This window comes from Piliocolobus tephrosceles, chromosome 6, assembly GCF_002776525.5.
Source record: "Piliocolobus tephrosceles isolate RC106 chromosome 6, ASM277652v3, whole genome shotgun sequence".
Classification (NCBI taxonomy): domain Eukaryota; kingdom Metazoa; phylum Chordata; class Mammalia; order Primates; family Cercopithecidae; genus Piliocolobus; species Piliocolobus tephrosceles.
The window spans coordinates 54,569,340-54,590,338 of record NC_045439.1 but is presented as its reverse complement, the minus strand read 5'-3'; the positions used below and the strand labels follow the sequence as shown (position 1 = coordinate 54,590,338).

The 20,999-nt window shown below is 41.6% G+C and overlaps 1 pseudogene; it reads right to left on the bottom strand.

Moving 5' to 3' along the window:
* Positions 1-5,827: 5,827 nt before the first annotated feature.
* LOC111549451 lies at positions 5,828-6,000 on the bottom strand (annotated as a pseudogene).
* Between the last annotated feature and the right edge of the window lie 14,999 nt (positions 6,001-20,999).

Here is a 20,999-nt window from a genome sequence, read left to right as displayed (position 1 = left end):
TGATTTATGCTTTCTCAGAACTTCAAATATCAGTGAGCTGATGGCATCCACATCTCTGTTTTTATCTCTGTTTTTACACCCATATATACAAAAGAATATATAGGGCGTGAACAGGATGTGGTGGTGTGCATCCGTAGTCCCAGCTACTCCAGAGGCTGAGGCAGGAGGATCACTTGAGCCCACGAGGTTGAATGCAGCCCGGACAATAGAGCAAGACCCTGTCTCTAAAAAAAAAAAAAAAAAAAAAAAAAGAATATGTAAGGCATAAATAAAAATAAACACTCATGGCTGGGCGTGGTGGCTTACACCTGTAATTCTAACATTTTGGGAGGCCTAGGCAAGTGGATCTTGAGCTTGAGCCCAGGAGTTTGAGACCAGCCTGTGCAACATGGCAAAAACCTGTCTCTACAAAAAAATACTGAAAATTAGGCAGGCATGGTGGCATGTGCCTGTAGTCCCATCTACTCAGGAGGCTGAGGTAGGAGGATAACCTGAGCTTGGGAGGTAACTGCTGTTAGCCATGATTGCATCACTGCGCTCCAGTCTGGGCCACAGAGCAAGACCCTGTCTCAAAACAAACAAAAATTTAAAAAAATACTTATGTACACACCACTAATCTTAAGCATATGGCCCTCCCCATTTTTCTTATGAGATTTCTGGTCAAATGTTTTCAGTGATTTTCTCCTGTACAACAAACTGCTGTATGTTTTATAAATTAGCAAAAAGTGAAATGTAAGCAATTATATAAAATCACAGAACACAAGACTTGTAAGAGGTACCCCCAGAGATCTCATACATTCCAGATATCCTCCTCCTTACCCACATTGGGCCATAAGAACCCAATTTCTCATTAATAGACAAAGTCGATCACTCTGGCCAGTACAGTTAACCCCTTTCTTTGCCTGTAGGTAGGTTCAGTTGGCAATGATGAGCCCAAGATAACCAGGAGACAGTCTCAACTTCTGGTTTAATGGAACCATTGGTATGTCCTTTGGTGATTTTTATTTATTTTTCTAGATTCTTAGAAGAAATGCTGCATTCACCAATATTCTTTTTTTTTTTTTTTTTTGAGAGGAAGTCTTACTTTGTAGCCCAGGCTGGAGTACAGTGGCGTGATCTCAGCTCACTGCAACCTCCACCTCCTGGGCTCCGATTAAGCAATTCTCCTGCCTCAGCCTCTTGAGTAGCTGGGATTATAGGTATGCGCCACCATACCCAACTAATTTTTGTATTTTCAGTAGAGATGGGGTTTCACCATGTTGGCCAGGCTGGTCTTGAACTCCTGACCTTGTGATCCGCCCACCTCGGCCTCCCAAAGTGTTGCAATTACAGGTGTGAGCCACCATGTCCAACCAACAACAATATCCTCATTGGCACAGATAAGGCTATTATGTGGAAAAACATGGATGTCAATGATTCACTTGAGAAATGATTCAGGAATGTTGGCCTGAACGAGAAGTTTAAGAATACCTTGGCCAGGCACAGTGGCTGACGCCTGTAATCCCAGCACTTTGGGAGGCTGAGGCGGGCAGATCACAAGGTCAGGAGTTCAAGACCAGCCTGGCCAACATAGTGAAACCCTGTCTCAGAAAAATACAAAAATTAGCCAGTGTGGTGGCACACGCCTGTAGTCCCAGCTACTCGGGAGGCTGAGACAGGATAATCACTTGAACCCGGGAGACAGAGATTGCAGTGAGCCAAGGTTGCGCCCATTGATCTCCAGCCTGGGTGACAGAGCGAGACTCCATCCCCCTCAAAAAAAGAATACCTTAACCAATTTATTTCATTTATATTTCCTCTTAATGTTTGCACAGGAATTAGATATAACAATCCATGTCTAATTAAGTATAAAAGAGTTGTTTCACTAGGTATTACAAGTTCCAAGTGATAAGATATTATAGTTTTAAATTAGCCACATTGTTTATTTCTTAGTGGTATATAAATTAATGGTGTGTCATACAATGGATGTGTCTAAGACTGGATGAAATATGGTACAGGCTGGGCACGGTGGCTCACGCCTGTAATTCCAGCACTTTGGGAGGCTGAGGTGGGCAGATCACGAGGTCAAGAGATCGAGACCATCCTGGCCAACATGGTGAAACCCTATCTCTACTAAAAATACAAAAATTAGCTGAGCGTAGTGGTGCACACCTGTAGTCCCAACTACTCAGGAGGCTGAGGCAGGAGAATCACTGGAACCTGGGAGGTGGAGGTTTCAGTGAGCCAAGATCGCGCCACTGTACTCCAGCCTGGCGACAGAGCAAGACTCCATCTCAAAAAAAAAAAAAAAAAAGGTAATATGGTACATACTTAATATGGTCTTAAAGTTATAATTCTCTGTTATTGTTTCAATGTCCCCTCCAAAACTCACATTTATATTTAATTGCTGTGGTACAGTATTAAGAGGGGGAGGCCCTTAAGGGATGATTAGGTCATGAGTGCTCTCCCTCACATAATATGGATTAATGCTGTTACCATGGGAGTGGGTTCCTGATAAAAAGGATGAGTTCAGCTCCTCCCTCTCTTGCTTTCTCTTACACCACTCCTTCCATGTGATGCCTTCAGCCATGGGATGACCCTCAACAGACACTGGTACCATGCTCTTGCACTTCCCAGCCTCCAGAACTGTGAGCCAAATACACTTCTTTTTATATGAATTACCCAGTCTTGGGTATTCTATTACAGCAGCAGAAAACAAGCTAAGACATTCTCTAAACATGTTTCTAAATTATTTCATTTGATCCTCATATGAATCCTGTGACATAAAGTGGGCACTATTATTTTCATAATGCAAGTGAAACTCAAGCAATTTTCCTTTTATTTTTGAAACAAGGTCTCACTCTGTTGCCCAGGCTGGAGTATGACTGCACAATCTCAGCTCACTGCAACCTCTGCCTTCTGGGCTCAAGCAATCCTCCCACTTCAGCCTCCCGAGTAACTGGGACTACAGGCGTGCACTACCACACCCAGCTAATTTTTTTTGTATCTTTATTAAAGATGAGGTTTCACCACATTGCTCAGGCTAGTCTCAAACTCATGACTAGTCGTGAGTTCAAGCCATCATGTGCCCACCTCAGCCTCCCAAATTGCTGGTATGATAGGCATGAGCCACTGTACCCAGCTGTACTTTTTCTTTTTTTTATGAATGAAGCTGTGTGTCTGTTCTCAGACTGCTAATGAAGACATACCTGAGACTGGGTAATTTATAAAGAAAAGGAGGTGCTCATGCCTGTAATCCCAGCACTCTGGGAGCCAAGGCAGGTGGATTACCTGAGGTCAGGACTTCAGGACCAGCCTGGCCAACACGGTGAAACCCCATCTCTACTAAAAAAATACAAAAATTTGCCAGGACTGGTGGTGGTGGGAGGCTGAGACAGGAGAATTGCTTGAACCTAGGAGACCGAAGTTTCAGTGAGCCAGAATCATGCCATTGCACTCCAGCCTGGGTGACAAGAGTGAAATTCCGTCAAAAAAAAAAAAAAAAAGCTGGGATCATGCCATTGCACTCCAGCCTGAGCAACAAGAGTGAAATTCCGTCCAAAAAAAGAGAAAGAGAAAGAAAGAAAGAGAGAAAGAAAGAGGTTTAATGGACTCCTAGTTCCACATGACTGGACAGGCCTCACAATCATGGCGGAAGGCAAAGAAGGAGCAAAGTCATGTCTTACATGGCAGCAGGCAAGAGGGCATGTGCAGGGGAACTCCCCTGTATAAAACCATCAGATTGACCAGGCATGGTGGCTCATGCCTGTAATCCCAGCACTTTGGGAGGCTGAGGTGGGCGAATCACTTGAGTTCAGGAGTTCGAGACCAGCCTGGCCAACATGGAGAAATCCTGTCTCTACTAAAAATACAAAAATTAGCCAGGTGTGGTGGTGGGCACCTGTAATCCCAGCGACTCAGGAGGCTGAGGCAGGAGAATCACTTGAACCCAGGAGGTGGAGGTTGTAGTGAGCCGAGATCACGCCATTATACCCCGGCATGGGCGACACAGTGAGACACCATCTCAAAAACAAAAAACCTATCAGATCTCATGAGACTTATTCACTATCACAAGAACACCACAGGAAAACCCACCCCTATAATTCAGTTACCTCCCACTGGGTCCCTCCCATGACACATGGGGATTATTACAATTCAAGGTAAGATTTGGGTGGGGACACAGAACCAAACCATATCACTCTTTTTTTTTTAATAGACATTTGAACTTAAGAACTTAATAAGGCTGGGCGCAGCTCAGGCCTGTAATCCCAGCACTTTGAGTGGCCAAGATGGGCGGATCACTTGAGGCCGGTTTGAGACCAGCCTGGCCAACATAGTGAAACCCTGTCTCTACTAAAAAATACAAAAATTAGCCGGGTGCGGTGGTACACATCTGTAGTCCCAGCTACTCGGGAGGCTGAGGCAGGAGAATCACTTGAACCTGGGAGGTGGAGGTTGGAAAAACAAAACAAAACAAAAAAAACCTTGAAATATTACAGAAATCTAGAACAAAGAGTGATCAGTCTCCATATTTCTGCCTTCAAAGATAACCACCGTGTTAGTCCATTTTCACACTGCCATAAAGATACTACCTAAGACTGGGTAATTTATAAACAAAAGAGGTTTAATTGATTCAGTTCCACGTGGCTGGGGAGGCCTCAGGAAACTTACAGTCATGGCAGAAGGTGAGAGGAAGCAAGGCACACCTTCACAAGGCAGCAGGAGGGAGACAGAGAGAACAAACGGGAAACTGTCAAACACTTTCAAAACTACCAGCTCTCCTGAGAACTCCCTCACTATCAGAAGAACAGCATGGGGGAAACCACCCTCATGAGCCAATCACGTCCCACCAGGTCCCTCCCTCAAGACCTGGGGGTTGCAATTTGAGATGATATTTGGATGGAAACACAGAGCCAAACCATATCAACCACTGTTAACAGCTTGGTAGATGTTTCTTCAGACTGCCTGGTTTCATTTTCAGCCCTTCCATTTAGCTGACAGCCTTGGACAAATGGTTTGTCCTAACCTTGTCCCAGTTTTCTTATCTCAGTATAATAGTACAGATTTTCAGAGTTTGATGAAGGTTTAATAAAATAACATATGTAAAGTGTTCAGCATTGTGCCTGACATATAGTACGTGCTTAATAAATGCTATTTGTGTACATATATTTGCATATAGTCAGAATAAGTTTGCAATAACAAACAACCTCCCAAATCTCTGTGACTTAACACAGCAAGTTTTTTTCTTGTCTTACACCAATTGTTAGGGCACTTTCTCCATGTAATCACTCTGAGATGGAGGCTAATGGCAGTTCCACCCTATTCTGGTCAAAATCTGAACTACATGACATCTTTAGTGACCAGAGTAGTGAAAAGGGACTGGAAAATCATACATGGAACTTTTACTGCCTCATCCCATAATTGACATACTTCCCTTCCGCTCACAATTTATTTGCCATATTAGTAATTGTAAGCCTGCCTAGGTACCAAGATAGCAGGGAAATTCAGAGTAGAGAATATTTGGTGACTGCTTTACCTCTGTCACAATCCACATGTTTTTACCCTAGTGTCATGTAATACTGTCCAAACTGTGTTGTAATTTTTCTTTTTTTTTTTTTGGCGTGTGACGTTGCTTTCTTTTAATTGAAGTGAAGACAAAACCTGGTCATGTTCAGAGATGAACAGCCTCATCCAGGTGGTCAAGTACAATTTTGTCTTTCTTGGTTAACCAGGCCCTAATTTCAAAGAATTTCCATATATTCTTTAAAATCACCTGAAACTGTCCTGCGCAGGCTCACACCACGGCTCTGTATCAAGGGTTTGGCCCTGCCTGCAGCCAAACGGCATCTCACTGGATGTCATCATCTGGAAGAGATCTTTAAAACCATTTAAAAATTCTGCATGAACAGCCTTTTCATTAGTTGCCAAGTCCATCAAGAACCTGGTGCTGCCTACCGCCTCGTGCAGGTCCACGTAGGGCCCGGCGACCTCGGGAAACACCTCATCCACGGCCGGCTTCATCTCGGGCCTGTGGCGCTCTAGGGCCACTTCCGGCCACGGGGCAGCTTCCTATTTTTCTTTTTTTTTAACAACTCTCCATATTAATATTCATTCATTCATTGACTGTTAAGCCCTTCTACGTATCAGGAATTGTTCTAGGTACTAGGACATATCAGTGAAGAAAACATTTGATAATCCTTGCCTTCATGTAGTTCATTAGACTGTGAACAGATCAGAAAAAAAACATTTAAAAAATTATAAAATGTTAGAAGGTGATCAAAGTTATGGTGAAAAATAGGAAAGAGAAGAGGCAGAAGAAGTGTTAAGGTGCAGTGTTAAATAGAATAGTCAGAGAAGACCTCTCTGAAATGTCATTTGAGTTAAATTCTGAAAGGTGTGAGGAAGTGAGCCTTGTGACTATGTCTAGAGGAAGAGCATTCCAAGAAAATAAAACTGTCAGAGTGACTTGGTGACGCCTGAACATGCATTTTACTATTTTTGTACATGTCTGAAATTTTCCATGAAAAAAGTTAAAAACAAAAAGTAGCCCTGGTAAAAGGGAGGTTGAGGTGGGTGGATCACTTGAGGTCAGGAATTTGAGACCAGCCTGGCCAACACGGTGAAACCCCATCTCTACTAAAAATAAAAATTAAGAAAAAAATGAGCCAGGCATGGTGCCTGTAATCCCAGCTACTTGGGAGACTGAGGCAGGAGAATTGCTTGAACACAGGAGGTGGAGGTTGCAGTGAGCTGAGATTGTGCAACTGAACTCCAGCCTGGGTGACAGAATGAGACTCATCTCAAAAAAAAAGAAAAAAGAAAAAAAAAAGTCTTACCAATATACCGCCTCAGAAACAATGTTTTAACTTGTTTGTTTCCCCACATCCTCCTTAACTCTGGCTCCAGACATTGCTGGTTTTTACTGCATCATTGTTTCTCATATGCTAATTTCATCTTTCCAATTATTTGCTAAATTCTTAATCATGTCTTATCTTTTTTTATTCCCGCCTTTGTATGATTTCCTTCAAAGTGATTGGACATATAATAAATTCTCTGTTAGGCCTGGCGCGGTGGCTCAAGCCTGTAATCCCAGCACTTTGGGAGGCCGAGACGGGCGGATCACCAGGTCAGGAGATCGAGACTATCCTGGCTAACATGGTGAAACCCCGTCTCTACTAAAAAATACAAAAATCTAGCCGGGCGAGGTGGCGGGCGCCTGTAGTCCCAGCTACTCGGGAGGCTGAGGCAGGAGAATGGCGTAAACCCGGGAGGCGGATCTTGCAGTGAGCTGAGATCCAGCCACTGTACTCCAGCCCGGGCGACAGAGCGAGACTCCGTCTCAAAAAAAAAAAAAAAAAAAAAAAAAAAATTCTCTATTAAAAAATAGTAAATTGAGAAGTAAAACTTAGTGATGACTTTACTAAATATGTCAGTGCCTAATAATTCTTATAGCATTTTACTATGTTGAGGATGTAAAAAAGCAGGTTGCAGAAAATATTGTATCTACAAGCAATTTAAAAGTTTTTGGCATTAGGGCCGGGAGCAGTGGCTGACGCCTATGATCCCAGCACTTTGGGAAGCTGAGGCAGGCGGATCGTGAGGTCAGGAGATGGAAACATCCTGGCCAACATGGTGAAAACCATCTGTACTAAAAAAAAAAAAATACAAAAATTAGCCAAGTATGGTGGCGTGCGCCTGTGGTCCCAGCTACTCGGGAGGCTGAGGCGGGGGAATCACTTGAACCCGGGAGGCGGAGGTTACAGTGAACTGAGATTTCACCACTCTACTCCAGCCTGGGCAACAGAGAGAGATTCCGTCTTAAAAAAAAAAAAAAAAAAAAAAGTTTTTAGCATTAAAGTACTGATACTGCCAGACACCATGGTTCACACCTGTAATCCCAGCACTTTGAGAGGCTGAGGTGGGAGGATCACTTGAGCCTAAGAGTTTGAGACCAGCCTGAGCAATACAGTAAGGCTCCATCTCTACAAAAAATAAAAAAACAAAATTAGCCAAGCATGGTGCTACAAGCCTGTAGTCCCAGCTACTCAAGAGGCTGAGGTGGGATTGATCATACTACTGCACTCCAGCCTGAGCAACAGAGCAAACCCTATCTTCTCAAAGAAAAAAAAAAAAAAAAAGTTGGTTCAAAAATACTTTGGATATTTTTTTCAAGCAATTGGACAGATGCAAGGTACAACTGGAAAAGAAACTTTTCTTAGTCACATACTTATAATTCTTTCACTTAAATTTATTCTTTTTTTTTTTTTTTTTTTTTGAGATGGAGTCTTGCTCTGTCACCCAGGCTGGAGTGCAATGGCACGATCTTGGCTCACTGCAATCTCCGCCTCCTGGGTTCAAGTGATTCTCCTGCCTCAGCTTCCTGAGAAGCTAGGATTACAGGCACACAGCATCACGCCCGGCTAAGTTTTGTACTTTTAGTAGAGACAGGGTTTCACCATGTTGATCAGGCTGGTCTCGAACTCCTGACCTCGTGATCTGCCTGCCTCAGCCTCCCAAAGTGCTGGGATTACAGGAGTGAGCCACCACACCCAGCTTAAATTTATTCTTTTGGGCCAGGCACGGTGGCTCACACCTGTAATCCCAGCACTTTGAGAGGTCAAGGCAGGCAGATCACATGAGGTCAGGAGTTTGAGACCAGCCTGGCCAACATGGAGAAACTGCATCTCTACTAAAAATACAAAAATGAGCTGAATGTGGTTGCGTGCACCTGTAATTCCAGCTGCTTTGGAGGCTGAGGCATGAGAATTGCTTAAATCCAGGAGGCAGAAGTTGCAGTGAGCCGGGATTGTGCCGCTGCACTCCAGCCTAGGTGACAAGAGTGAGACTCTGTCTTAAATAAATAAATAAATTATTTATTCAGTTTACTTACTGTTGCCATAGAAACAGGCTACACTGCATAAACATTTTGAGTAAATTCTACATTTTTTGCTTAAGATGCCCGAGAGTCACAACAATTAGATGATTGTGATTGAAGCAAAAAATGAAATCAGCCTCATTTAGTTCAGAGAGTTTGGTCAACTCCCTAAACCTTATTTAACTTGATTGTGAGGTCACTCCCAGACACCACTGGGAGTTTCTCTAAAAGAGCACTCACTTAGAACCACCCTGCATTAAAGGGAAATGGTGACAAGCTGCTCAAGTAGTAAGGAAGAACTCTTGTCACAGACAAATTTGTCAGTGTTAGTCACACAACTAGAACATAATGTTTAAAGGAAAATGTATGACATTGCTGGAAAGCTATGTCGGAAGAACTACGGCCAAAGCAAAGAGAATTACAAACATAGGGAGAATTGCACTTTCATGACATGAATAACTTAGAAGACTGGTATACAAAAAAAAAGCTCTGTGTTTTGTTTTCAGTTTGGTTTTCATAATTTAGTTCACCCTAATTGTAATCTATTTGATATGAGGCAAAATCTCTATTTTGAGAACAATGTTGTTACCTTAGAAAAGAAGGGTTAGAGCATTATGGGACATGCAGCTGGAAACACTTTTAGGATTTGAAATGATTCATTTTTTAGTATAAGACTCTCTAAGCATAGCCTTTATCTAATCATAAAAACAGTTTTACAATACTGGCCATAACTCAATGTCAAACACAGAAAACATGTGGCATAATCATAATTTAACGATCACCCAAGTTGCTTTGAGACCATAAATAGTAGTTTTCATCTCTGAACCTCAGTTTTCTCATCTGAAAAATGGAAACACAAAATACCTTTTTTGCGTTTTGTGTTTTGTTTTCTTTTGTTTGTGTTGTGTTGTGTTGTTGTTGGGTTTTTTGTTTGTCTTTGTTTTGAGACAGGGTCTGACTCTGTCACCAATCCTGGAGTACAGCTCACTGCAGCCTCGACCTCCCAGGCTCAGGCTATCCTCTCACTTCAGCCTGAGATATCAAAGCTAAAACATGAAAAACGAAGAAGACTTGCCTAAGAAACTTCTTAGTTGGCTAAGAGGGGAAAGTAGTTTAGGAATAGGATCCAGCATTGAATTGATTTTGAAGTAGTGTGGAAAGGAAAGCCAACATGGCTACATTGTAGAAAGACAGGATCCAGATCTTGGAGGCTTTATAAAGGATTTGGCCTTTGTACTGAAGGTAATGAAAAGGCATCTAAGTTTTTTGTTTGTTTCTTTGCTTTTTGGTTTATATATTTAAGCGGGGAAGTGACATGATCACTTGCATTTTAAAAAGATCATTCTGGGCACTACGTACAGAGTGGAGGAGATAATGGCGCACAAACACTGTAATATATATATGGGTAAACAAATTAGGAGGCAGCTGGAGGAAATGGATTGAGGATTGACAGAGAAGGGGGAAAATATGGACTGATTCATGAGATATTTAAGAAATAGGATCAGTAGATTGTGAGGTAAGGATGAATGAATCAAGGATGACTTTCAGATTTTTGGCTTAAGCTAATGGGTGGAGGCCATTTACTTAAACAGGGAATACTCAAGGAGAGAAGGCTTGGGAAGGAGAATAGTGAATCATAGTTGATGGGCACATAGCATACACAATAAGCCAGTGAGAGTACTAAAGCCTCAGGGTGCAAATCGCATATATATATGTGTGCAAATACAGGTTCTTATAAAAATCATACTTATGGCTTACTCTCTACAACTTGCTTTATAAGTTCTGGATGATTCTTTCCTTTCAATAGTCTCTTCCAATCCTATTCACGGGCATTTCTGATCTTTTCAGACCAGGTCTTGGGTGTTGTAGTGGCTGGAGCTTCAAACTGCACACTTTGGAGACTTTTCTTTTCTATAGATTTCAAAACTTCTTGTTTTTTTCTCTTATCCTTTGGCCTTGCACTTAGGATCTGATTTCATCTAAAGATTGTTTCCACAGCTTGATCTTGTTAAAGTTCTTATACTTTTTATTTTATTTATTGGATTCTATAACAATATATCCAATTACTTTCTATTGTCTTCCCTATGTTGTACCAACCTTCAAAACCAAACATAAAACAAGAAAACTATTTTGAAGGAAAAAGCATATTTTATCACAAGCTATTATTGCTAATGGTTATGGGGGACACCTGTTTTACAGTAACAAAACAGGGTTTAACTGAATTCTTTCAGTCTTCTTAAAAGATACAGCTCAAAACAATAATATAGAAAAGCTGAAAACAGAGTAAGGAAGAGAATAGCAGGCAAATAGTCAAAAACAGAAAGCCAGTGTCGATCTATTAATATCAGAAAAAAGCAATATTTTAAGGCAAAAGCATTACTAAAGATAAAAAGGGTCACTAGATATGATAAAAGAATCCAAATCCAAGGATGACAGGATTTAGAGAAAATCCCACAATCATAATGAGAGATGTTAACATCTATTTCTTAGTGATAGGTCAAGCAGACAAAAAGATAAAATCAGCCGGGCAGATAGCTCACGCCTGTAATCCTAGTGTTTTGGGAGGCTGAGGTGGAAGGATCCTTTGAGTCCAGGAGTTCAGGACAAGCCCAGCAACACAGCCAGATCCTCCCTCTACAAAAAATAAAAAGTAAACATCAGCCAGGCATGATGGCATGTGCCTGCAGTCCCAGTTACTTGGGAGGCTGAGGTGAGAGGATCACTTGAGCCCAGAAGTTCAAAGTTACAGTGAACTATGATCCTTCTACTGTACTCCAGTCTGGGTAACAGAGTGATACCCTGTCTCAAGAAAAAAAAAAAATTCCTTCAAACAATCAAGTTGATCAGCAACTAACCTAACTATAATACTAACCTGTGGGCCAATATAAACTTCAAAACTCTGAAAAAAGACAACAAAAATTTAAATACTTAACAACGTAACATTTAATGTCTGATATCCAACAAGAAATTATCAGACATAGAAAAAAAGCAGCAGGGCCTGGGCTCGGTGGCTTATGCCAGTAATCCCAGCACTTTGAGAGTGAGGCTGGCAGATCACAAGGTCAGGAGTTTGAGGCCAGCCTGGCCAACATAGTGAAACCCCGTCTCTACTAAAAATACAAAAAAGATAGCTGAGTGTGGTGGTGGGAGCCTGTAATCCCAGCTACTCGGGAGGCTGAGGCAGGAAAATCACCTGAACCTGGGAGGTGGAGGTTGCAGTGAGCTGAGATTGAACCACTGCACTCCAGCCCAGGTGACAGTGCAAGACTCTGTCTCCAAGAAAAAAAAAAAAAACAGCAGCAGGCCAGGCATGGTGGCTCATGCCTGTAATCCCAGCACTTTGGGAGGCCGAGGTGGGCAGATTATGAGGTCAGGAGTTCGAGACCAGCCTGGCCAATATGGCGAAACCTCATCTCTACTAAAAATACAAACATCAGCTGGCCATGATGGCACATGCCTGTACTCCCAGCTACTTGGGAGGCTGAGGCAGAAGAATCGCTTGAACCCCAGAGGCGGAGGTTGCAGTGAGCCAAGATCAAGCCATTGCACTCTAGCCTGGCAACAGAGGGAGACTCCATCTCAAAAAAAAAAAAAAAAGAAAGAAAGAAAGAAAGAAAGAAAAAGAAAAGAAAAACAGCAAATTGTGAACCAGAAAACTATATCTATGTAGACACAGTTTAATATTAACATTAACATTATAATACACAATGTTCAAATATATAAACATTGTGTATATATATAGTATATATCATATGTACATACACTCATTTATATTTTTCTTCCAGTGCTTTTCACCTTGGCTAACTTCAATGCTAATGCCCCGAGAGAGATGATATTGGTTCAGAATGTTACAGAAATAAAGATACAGCAAGGTGGCTGGCTCCAAAATATATTTCATGCTAGACTGGGGAAAAGGGACATCTTCATGGGCTGTAAATTTCTCTCCACTTTTTTTTTTTTTAATGAGAAATCTCATACAGGGAAGACAAATTTTAGTTTAAAAGTCTCACTAGTACTATACAGCAGTCTCATCCAAATGCTGGTGAAACTTCGGAACATGATCATGCTAAAAGAGCATTTATTTTCCCCACACAAGTATTACAGAGTCTTCTGCTATTAACATCTATTGGGATTGGCATTCCCAATCACCCTTCCTAGTTCCTGGGATATTCCCTCCCATCTACAGTGGGAAGTATGAAATTACTAATAAGCAGAACAGTGGTTCTCAAATGTGGTCCTGAGACTGGCAGCATCCGCATCATCTGGGAATTTACTAGAAATATAAATTATTGGATTCCATCCCACACTTAAAATTTTTCGTATTTTTGGTTGAGACAGCGTTTCTCCATGTTAGCTAGGATGGTCTCGATCTCCTGACCTCGTGATCCGCCTGCCTTGGCCTCCCAAAGTGCTGGGAGTACAGGTGTGAGCCACTGCCCCCGGCCATCCCACACTTACTGAATCAGAAACTGTAGGAGTAGATTCTAGGAGTTTGTGTTTTAACAAGCACTTCGGGTTATTCAAAAGCTTGTTCAAATTTAAGAACTACCAAATTAGAAAATATTAGTGTACTAGTGGACATTAATGTCATGGACCCAGGATCTTCCTGAGGGAATTTTTCAGGAAGATACGAAAAAGAATATAGAACTGCAACCAGACAAGTAGAACACCTGGATATGCAAAAATAGGCCATCTGAGCCTCTTTGAGGATAGTCATGGACAGCTTTCAGTGTTACAATGTGCCCTTTCTTTCTTTCCTTCTGTCTTTCTTTACCATCTGAGATGTGGAGATATACTCATATCCTTCTCTGTATTATTGCTACTACTATGGCAAGAGGCACAAAGGAAAGTAGAAAAGAAAAAGAAAGACCTATCTTCTTTCTTTTTAGAAAGTGTTTAGGCTGGGCGCGGTTGCTCAAGCCTGTAATCCCAGCACTTTGGGAGGCCGAGACGGGCGGATCACAAGGTCAGGAGATAGAGACCATCCTGGCTAACACAGTAAAACCCCACCTCTACTAAAAATACAAAAAAAAAAGCCAGGCGTGGCGGCGGGCGCCTGTAGTCCCAGCTACTCGGGAGGCTGAGGCAGGAGAATGGCGTGAACCCGGAAGGCGGAGCTTGCAGTGAGCCGAGATCCTGCCACTGCACTCCAGCCTGGGTAACAGAGGGAGACTTTGTCTCAAAAAAAAAAAAAAAGAAAGAAAGAAAAAGAAACAACCAGTGAAAAGTTTTGGACTAAATGCAGTCAAGTGCTATATGGTGTGATACAGACTTTAGGACTATGACATCTGGAGAAGAACAAGATCTAGGTTTCCCACTCACTTTTACAACACTGTCTTCTCATCTTGGAATTTTTGGGGTCAGATGGCCCAAGCTGCCAAAAGGACAAATAGACACTCACATTCCACTCATGTATGTGAACAGAAAATGTAGAAGGGAAGAATAACAGCAATTGCTTTGTGAAACACATCTGAAAATTACGGATGAAGTAGGGCCAAAATAGGCCAAGAACAAAAACAAGAAGCCTTTTGATGTAGGGCCGCTGATCGGGCTGTAGTTATTTCGTGCTTCTCCATCCCCTTCCTGTTGCCGGATCCTCGGCCATTTTGCTTTTGGTTTATTTTTTCAGCAGTGAACAAGTGGGACAAGAATAAACTTTAGTGCAATTTATCTTGTACTCCTTAACAGTAAAAGGTTTAGTGATGAGAACATTTCAAAATATTGACTAAGCTTTATGTAGGATATACTGTGGAATGAAAACCAAAATAGCAAGGTGAGAATAGTACACACACACACACACACACACACACACACACACACATATATATATTTCTGTTAAAGGGGGAAAATAATATATTTAATATAAACATTTTTGGGAAGATACCCAAGAAACTGGCAGTATTAGTGGCAGTCACTGGGTGACTGACCAAATGGGCAGGGCAAAAAGGGAGTTTTCAGTGAAAACTCTTATATTTCTTGAATTTTGAACCACTGGTTTGTATGACCTATTTTTTAAAAATAAATCAAAAATTTTAAAGTATTGGCTAAGAGGAGATCTAGGAATCTCAGTCCTTTCACCTAAGAGGCATCATGGTGTAACAGAAAGAGCGTTGTTTTAGGGGTTAAAAAAGAACCTAGTTTTGAAACCTGGTCTGCTATTTACTAGTTCCATGACCTTGGCCACGTTCCTTAAGTTAGCTGAATCTCATTTTGGGCATTAATAAAATGGCATAACAAAAGCTACTTTGTGAGGATTTGACATTATATAAAGCTACCTTGTGCTTACTAAATGGTAGCTATTATTCTGTGCATTTCCATTATCCCTGCTATCCATTACTACCAATTAGGAGCTGGATGGTGATTAAAGGGAACTCGAGTTATGAATGAAGTCTCAGAGAGTCTTAATTTACAAATATCAACTAAAACCTGCAGCAGAAAAACAACATTACAAAAAAAAATTTTATTCAGGCATTTTTTGAGTCTTTAGGTAAGTGCCAGGGCTTTTTGAGGCTTCTAGCAATCAGTGACATTTAATGATGACCAGCTCCATTATGCAATCTAATATTGGTTCTCCTTTCTTCCTCGCTTCATTACCCTTTCCCTATCCCTGTTTCTTGGAACTGCTCTCCCTAATAAAGTAATAGCACATAAACCTTTTGCCTCAGACCGTGCTTTCTGGAGAAACACAAGCTAAAACTAGGATCTGCCTAATCCCACTGAAGACAGTCAGGGACTGCATAACAGATGCTACTGGTGTCCTTCCCATGTGCTTTTAGGCCTTAATATTAATAGGGCTTGCTGACCAGGAGTGGTGGCTCATGCCTGTAATCCCTTCAAGCACTTTGGGAGGCTGAGGTGGGAGAATCACTTGAGCCCAGGAGTTCAAGACCAGCCTGGGCAACATGGTGAAACCCCGTCTCTACTGAAAAAAAATACAAAAATTAGCCAGGCATGGTGGCACGTGCCTATAGCTACTTAGGAGGCTGAGGTGGGAGGATTGCTTGAGCCCAGAAGTTGGAAGTTGCAGGGAGCTGAGATGGCGCCCAGCATGGGAGACTCTGTCTCAAAAAAAAAAAAAAAAAAAAAAAAAAAGTTGGCTTTCCCCAAAATTTGCATCTTTTGCTTTATGAGAGGGCTTTCTTTGCCATCCTCAAATAATACTTTATCCCATTCTGTGGACTGTCTTTTCATTTTCTTAATGCTGTGGTTTGTGGCACAAAAGATTTTAATTTTAATGAAGTCCAATTTAGCAATTCTATTTTCATCACATGTGCTTTTGGTGAGATTTACTCCTATGTTTCCCTTCTAGTAGTTTTAGGGTTTTTTGGTTTTTGGGTTTTTTTTACATTTAGGTATATGATGTACTCCTAGTAATTATTTATGTATGGTTGAGGTAAGTGTTCAATTTCAATCTTTTGCATGTGGATATCCAGTTGTGCCAGCAATAGTTGAAAGACAATTTTTTCCTCATTCAATTATTTTGGCAATCTTCTGGAAAATCAGTTGACTGTAAATACAAGGGTTTACTTCTGGACTCTCCATTTTATTCCATTGATTTGTATGTGCCAGTACCACTGTCTGTATTACCATAGTTTTGTAAAAGGAAAAAGAGACCATTTTTCCTCTCTACTCAACACACTTGCAACATGCTTCTGTGACCAGACGTGTGCGGGTTCTTCCCCACACCAAGGAATTCTTCAGGAGACACCAACTGAGTGTCCTAGAATTCAATTTAATTCTGATACTATCTACTTGGAGAGAGTGTCAGATCCCACAGGTTAAGGGCTCGGTGCCACAGGACTGACCCCCACCTGCCCACCTCCCCACTTCAGACGCTACTCGAAAGTCCCAGGCTGTGACCTGTACTTCTGATCTACCATCTACAAATCGGGGTTCCCACAATGCCCCTCATTGTGCTCAATAATGTGCTTGGATGGCTCACAGAACTTAGGGAAACACTTTACTTGTGTTTTTTGGTTTATTATGAAGAATATTACAGGCTGGGAGCTGTGGCTCACACCTGTAATCCCAGCACTTTGGGAGGCCGAGATGGGCGGATCACTTGAGGCCAGGGGTTGGAGACCAGCCTGGCCAACGTGGTGAAACCCCGTCTCTACTAAAAATACAAAAGTTAGCGGGGAGTGGTGGCTCACGCCTGTGGCCCCAGTTGCTCGGGAGAGTGAGGCAGAATTGCTTGAATCTGGGAAGCGGATTCATATGACCCAATAATTCTACTCCTAGATACTACCCAAGAGAACTGAAAACATCTGCCTATACAAAGATTTGTATGTGAACGGTTTTTATCTGTGACAGGGTCTCACTCTGCCTCCCAGGCTCAGGTGATCCTCCCACCTCAGCCTCCCGAGTAGCTGGGATCACAGCCATGTGCCACCACACCTGCCTAATTTTTAATTTTTAATTTTTTGGCAAAGATGGTATGATAGTTAATACTGAGTGTCAACTTGATTGGATGGAAGGATGCAAAGTATTGATATGGGTGTGTCTGCGAGGGTGTAGTGAGCCAAGATCGCACCAGACTTGGTCTTAAAAATAAAATGAAATAAAATAATAAAATAAAATAAAAGAATATTACAGACCGGGCGAGGTGGCTCAAGCCTGTAATCCCAGCACTTTGGGAGGCCAAGACGGGTGGATCACGAGGTCAAGAGATCGAGACCATCCTGCTTAACACGGTGAAACCCCGTCTCTACTAAAAAAAATACAAAAAACTAGCCGGGCGAGGTGGCGGGCGCCTGTAGTCCCAGCTACTCAGGAGGCTGAGGCAGGAGAATGGCGTGAACCCGGGAGGCGGAGCTTGCAGTGAGCTGAGATCCGGCCACTGCACCCCAGCCGGGGCGAAAAAGAAAGACCCCGTCCCCAAAAAAAAAAAAAAAAAAAAAAATTATAAAGGACACAGATGAATAGCCAGATTAAGAGTTACATAGGGCAAGATCTGAAAGTGTCTCCAGCACAACGGTTTCTTTTCTTTTCTTTTTTTTTTTATTTGAGACAGAGTTTCGCTCCTGTCACCCAGGCTGGGGTGCAATGGCGCGATCTTGACTCACTGCAGCTTCTGCCTCCCGGGTTCAAGCGATTCTCCTGCCTCTGCCTCCCGAGAAGCTGGGATTACAGGCGCCTGCCACCACGCCCAGCTAATTTTTGAATTTTTAGAAGAGATGGATTTTCGCCATGTTGGCCAGGCTGGTCTCGAACTCCTGACCTCAGGTGATCTGCCCACCTCGGCCTCCCAAAGTACTGGGATCACAGGCGTGAGTCACCGTGCCCAGCTGAGCACAGGGGTTTCTATTCCAGTGGAGATGAGGTGGGACACCCTATCAGCACTGTGGATGCCTTCACCAACCCAAAAATCAAAAATCAAAAATGAATTTCATCCTTCTAATAATATAATCATATGGTCTTTCTGGTGGCTAGCCGCATCCTGAGGTTATCTAGGGTTTCCACTCTAAGTCATCTCATTAGCATAAACTGGAGACAAAGGCCAAAAAATATACATTTCTTGTTACACACATTTGAAATTGGAATGTGTGGGTCCTCCAACTTTGGTCTTCTTTTTCAAGATTGTTTGGGCCATCATTTTTTTTAAATTTACGTTTTTTGGATCTTTTTAAATAAATCTTTTCTTACTCCAAATCCATCAAATATTTTTCAATATGGTTTTCTAAAAGTTTTTTACTTGGCTGTCACACTCAGGCCTTTCATCTATTTGGAATTTATTTTAGTGCACAGTGGAAGGTCTTGGTCTAATGTCATGCTTTTAAATTGTATTATCACATTTTTTAAAAGTCCATTCTTTCTTCCACTAATATACAAAGTAAGCCTATCACAAAACAAGTTTCCAGTAGGTAAGGATCTGTTTGGGTTTATGATTCTCTTTGGCCATTTTTTCTTTCCCTGAACCAACACCACACTGCCTTAATTACTATGGCTTTTTTTTTATTTTTATTTTTGAGATGGAATATCACTCTGTCACCCAGGCTGGAGTGCGACAGAGTGGTGCAATTTCAGCTCACTGCAACCTCTACCTCCCAGGTTCAAGCAATTCTTCTGCCTCAGCCTCCTGAGTAGCTGGGGCTACAGGTGTGCACCACCACACCTGTCTAATTTTTGTATTTTTAGTAGAGACAGGGTTTTGCCATATTGGCCAGGCTGGTCTCAAACTCCTGACCACGTGATCTGCCCTCCTCAGCCATTATAGCCTTTTAATAAGGTAATCTAGTAAGGTAAATCTCCCTATCTTGTTCATCTTTAGAAGTGTGTTTCTGGATCTTACATATAAATGTTAGAGTTTGACAACTTTCACAAAAACAAAACAAAAACTTTGGATTTTGATTGAAATTACATCGAATCTATAGATCAATTTGAGAAGAATTGGCTTTAAAAAATATATTGGCTGGGCATGGTGGCTCACGCCTGTAATCCTAGCATTTGGGAGGCCCAGGCAGATGGATCACCTGAGGTCAGGAGTTCGAGATGAGCCTGGCCAACATGGCGAAACCCTGTCTGTAGTAAAAATACAAAAATTAGCCAGGCATGGTGGCGGGTGCCTATAATCCCAACTATGAATTGCTTGAGCTCAGGAGTTCAAGATCAGCTGGGGCCACATGGCAAACCTGTCTCTACAAAAAAAAAAAAATTAACCAGGTGTGGTGCCTGCTCCTGTAGTCCCCTCTACTCAGGGGATTGAGGTGGGAGGATTCCTTGAGCCTGGGAAACAGGCTGCAGTGGGCCAAGAGTGTGCCCCTGTATTCCAACCTGGGTGACAGAGAAAGACTCTGTCCCAAAAGAAAAAAAAATTGTATTTCTTTTTAGCTAAGATTTTTTGAAGTCATAGATACTGAATTTTATCAAATGCTCTTATCTGTATTTATTAATTGTATGATTTTTCACTTCAATCTGTTAATGTAGTGAATTACATTGTTTTTGTAAAAATGTGAAACCAATCTGTGCTTCGTAAAATAAACCCAACTTGGTTACCTCACGTTTTCCTTTTTTTATACATTGCTTGATTTGATGTGCGATTATTTTGCTTAGGATTTTTACATCTATGTTTGTGAATGAGATTGGTGGATAATTATCTTTTCTCTTTTTCTTGTAAGTTTTGCACTCACATGTTATGCTATCCCTTGAAACAATTAGGAATTATTTCTTGAATATTTGATAAAATTTGCTTAGCCATCCAGGATTTTTATTTGTTCAATTTCTTTTTCCCTTCTTTATTGAAATCTTTTGAATTGATTGAGGTTTCTGGAATAATCATTACATGTTTTCCCCTTTGGAGTTTATAAGCACACTGTTTCTATTCTTTAGTGGTTACTAGAAATTTCAACATGCGTGTTAACTTACCCAAGTCTGTAGCTAAGCAATACTTTTTACCTTTGGTCTAAGAACCTTAGAACACTTTAACTCCTTTTACCTTCCTCCGGATCTATATTATTGTTGCAGTGTATTTTAATTCTGTCTTTTCCAATTTTACACCATAAATCATTGTTTTTATTTTATATAGTCAACATTCATTTACATATTACTAACATATTTGCTACTTCCTTTTTGCATCTCGGACTCTCTAGACTGTTCCTTCTGTTAATAATCTCTGTGAGTCCTTTTCTGCTGTTTTGTTTCTGCTGATTCTTCCTCTTGCGCTTTGTTTCTTGTGTGTTTGGTTTTTGTTGTGTTTTGTTTTTAACTGTAAGCTGTTCGTTATCCCTAGAAAATTATTTGTGGGCGATTTTGTGAGGCCTCAGGTGAGGGTGGGTCCCTTCAAAGTGTATTTATACTTACTTCTACCAGGTGCTTAGAGTTCTACTATCCCAGGACGGGACCACTTTAACGCTGTAGCCGCCGGCTTCGGGAATCATCAGCTGATGTGAATTTGGGCAGAACACCCAGGTGAGGCTCGGGTTTTAGTTACAATTTCTTAGGAGCGTGTTCTCATTCTCCCTAAGCCTCTAAGCACCAAAACATCTTCTCTTGCAATCTGCTCTGAGTTCCCACTTCTACTTAGATTTTGGCCTGTGATTTCACCCTCCGGTGAGTGATTTTACACTCCGGTGAGTGATTTTACCCTCTGGTGAGTGATTTTATGTTTTAAAGAATATTTTTAATGCCTATTAAGTATTTTTAGTTA